Genomic DNA, 3,845 nt, shown 5'->3' on the forward strand with positions numbered 1-3,845 from the left:
GGCTGGGCCTCTGGATTCCGCACCCAAACCTCCATTTTTACCGTGTCCGAGGTGAAAAGTCTGGACGGGCGCTGGAGATAGCGGCGGAGCGGGGGGCTGGGGGGAACGCGGCACACACTCTGAGCCTTCTACGGCTGCCCGTCCCGCCAGCAGCCCTCAGTCCTCCCTCTCCCCGCTTCCACGACCCCCTCAGTCCCTCGCTGCGGGCGAACAACGATGGTTGACGGCTGTCTGCCCGCGGGGCTGCGAAACCGCAGCGTTCCGCCAACGTGCACCGCGGGCGGAGGGGATTTAAAACCGCTACCGCTGCAGGGAGCGGGTTTCGGGGTTGGTCACACGGGCTCTGTTAGCGGTCATAAGGAGGCAGTACCCGGGCAGTGCGCATTTCACGTCGAATGTGGAAACGTGCAGGCAGCGGCACTGACTGTTAAGCTGAGAATGTGTAATGCTTTTGCAGAGGAAGGAATCTTTAAAAGCTTGGCAGAACAGGGTGCCAGACAGACTGTGGGTGTGACTGAAACGGAAAAGGCTAAGCCATGATATTACAGATACATGATAGGGGAAACCTAAATACTCTTATCCATTACTACTACTCACTGTACAACTGACAGGACAGAGATGTATTTTAGGCAGATAAGATCAACAGGTACTAATTTTTAAGTGTGCTAAAAAGGGAATAATCATAGAATCATTAAATCATTAAGATTGGAAAAGGCCTCTAATAGGATCATCTGGTCCAGCTGTCAACCACCATGCACCATGAACAGTTGTTCCTCAGTGCCACGTCTACACAATTCTTGAACACCTTCAGGAACAGTTGACTGCATCACCTCCCTGGGCAGCCTCTTCTAATGCTTCACCACTCTGAGAATAACTTTTTCCTAATATCCAACCTGAATCCCCTCGGCACAACTTAGAGCTATTCCCTCTCATTCTATCACTGCTACCTGGGAGAAAAGGTTGACATCCACATCACTATACCCTCTTTCAGGTCATTGCAGAGAGCAATGAGGTCTTCACCTGAGCCTCCTCTTCTCCGAACTAGACAATCCCAGTCCCCTCAACCATTTCCCTTAAGACTTGTGCTCCAGAACCCTCACAGCTTTGTTGCCCTTCTCCAGACACACTCCAGGGTCTCACTGTCTTTCTTGTAGTGAGGAGCACATAACTGAACATAGTAATTAAGGTGCAGCCTCACCGGTGCTGAGTACAGACCCATTTGGGACAGATTCCTTTGTTTGCTTTGATACTAAGCAAGAAATTGAGGAATAGCAGTGGTTTGTAAATGAATATGGGAGATTCTAGAATCTAGTTTCTCAAACGAACACTAGAAAAGTGTATGTATGAATAGATTCAAATAATGAATGAAAAGGCTACTAGGAGAGATTCCAGAATTTGTCTTTTCCATGTTACTGATTCATGGCATAGTTCCTGATGGAGGCATAATTATCTGTCAGCTGCTGATTACTGAGTGACACTGCTGTAGCACTTTCAGAAAGTTCCATCCAGACCTGTAAATGATCAGAGAACTGAATGTATTCAGTAACATTGTAAAAAGGATTTGGAATGGTTGCCCAGGAGGGTTTACTCCCAAAGAGGAATCTTACGCAGACACTCCTTCCAAACTTTTGAGTCTTGGTTCAGCTGACACAAGATGACGTGGAGGACAGCAAGCAGTGCTCCTCCGCTCCTCCAAGCATCTCCTCATACAGCCACATTCATTCCTATGCGGAGACAGGAACTGCTGCTGCCTCTACTCACGTCCCATGAGATAAAAGAAGTATAACTGCTATACATTTCTTCCTGCCCATACCTTATCTATAGCTTTGGTTCAGTGGAAGCAATCACAAACCTGTGTAAAGTCATTCAGTGGTGATGCTTTTCTGATGGCTTGCATGGATCAAGACAGACTCATTCAGAAATAGCTTTTCTCATGAGGGAAAACATTTAGAAAAGGCTTGATGTTTTGTGCCTTGCATAAAGCAGTAAAATTATTGGAAAAAACATTTGCTAGTATGAGTTTAACAAAATGCGGAAATAAAGTGTTAAAAATGATGAAAGTATTTTTATGAGATCAGTGCAGGTAGAAAAAAAAAAAAGTACATAATGCTTATTGACCTGAAATGAATTATTTTGTTTTGTTTACATTGTTTGTTTCCTTGTACTTGCATGACTACACTGTCATGCAACGAATCTACATAGGCATGAAAGAACTAGAACTACTAGGACGAGAAATAATGGCCTTAAGATGCACCAGGGGAGGTTCAGGTTGGATATTAGGAAGAATGTCTTCTCAGTGGTGAAGTATCAGAACAAGTGATGGAGTCACCATCCCTGGCGGTGTTTGAAGTACTAAGGCCTGAACAACAGGCCTTGAACCAAAGTTGACCTCTAGAAGAACCTCACAACCATGTATTATACATTACATTAATATCTCATCATTAGCGAGATATGTATGATCATTAGTGAAATATATACATTGGACAAAATGTCTCATTTGCAAGAGATATAGCTTAGACAAAACATTATGAGAATGTGTTAACGTTTCCTTGTTTAGAAACGTGGTATCAAGGCCTAATACACAAATTCTATGGAGCCCTGGCCAGGCTTGTGGTGGCATCCAAAAAAGGGAATGAAACCAGCTGTTTCCCCCCTTGAAGTTATGTAAACTTTTTAATTCAACAATATGAATGCTGGACCCTCTTGCAGAAAAGCTGGAGACCTCACCTACAAGTGAACACACTGTGTAGGACTTCCCAAATACTGGAAAGGCTCTCCAAATCGTCACTGCAACCAGGGTTCCCCAGATACTGCAGGTCTGGATGATGGTAAAGTATTAAGGCAATTGGTGTATGTTTTAATCACTATAGTTAATCTTGTGTTGTAATGATTAGGCTTATTACTTTGTTCTGTTTTATTTTTGCTCTGTCTTTTCACTTATTATGTCACTGCTTTATGTATGTAAAGATAAACTCAGTTCTTTAACTTGATGTCTTTGACCTTTGTGCTGATCCCATCCATTGGCAAAACAGTATTCAAGAAACATGTAGACAATCAGGAATTTGGGGATCTCTTCCTATTTGCAAATAAACATAGTCTCTAGCTGGAATTATTCTATCTATATGTTATTTACGTATGTATTAATATATTCCAAGTTTCCTCTGCATTCTTTTCCAATATATCTCCATTCTACTGATGTTCAGATCAGCTTCCTTCCCTCTGTAGCCTTTTTATTTAATCTCGATCTGCATTATTTTTACTCCCTGTTTCCATCACTAGTCCTTAAACTGAGAGTCTGTCATTTCCACATCTCTGTCTTTCTGTTCTCAGCATTAATCCATCTCACTTGAACAATCTCTGCCTTGTCACCTTGTTCCTGGTTTCTTTGCTCAGTTCATCACAATGTCAACAATGAAAGCTTTGCTCTCCTCTTTCTCAGGACCCCCAAAGCTATTGGATTTCCAGAGTTTCATTTTCTAGAAATGCTGGTGTCTATTCCAACCTCTTTTATGCACTATGAAACCTTTTATAAAAGCTATTCTCCAGCGTCCTTGTCCATCATCATATCTTTTAAACCCCACTGATGTTTCCCAGTACTCCAGCCTTCCTTCCTACAACATCCATTAGTTCCTTGTACTCCTCTCTCCCTCTGGTCTCATGGAATTCAGTGGCTGCCATCAAATTTAATTGCCTCAGTTGATAATCTTGAACTATTCTTGTGCCTAGAGGTAGAGGAACTAGGATTTGTTCTGCTTAGATGTAGTCTGATCAATACTATATATTGTGGAAAAATTACAGTATTTAAGAGGATAGAATCTTTACAGATATTTAAATATTAAAAACTG

Source organism: Meleagris gallopavo, chromosome 3, assembly GCF_000146605.3.
Source record: "Meleagris gallopavo isolate NT-WF06-2002-E0010 breed Aviagen turkey brand Nicholas breeding stock chromosome 3, Turkey_5.1, whole genome shotgun sequence".
Taxonomy (NCBI): Eukaryota; Metazoa; Chordata; class Aves; order Galliformes; family Phasianidae; genus Meleagris; species Meleagris gallopavo.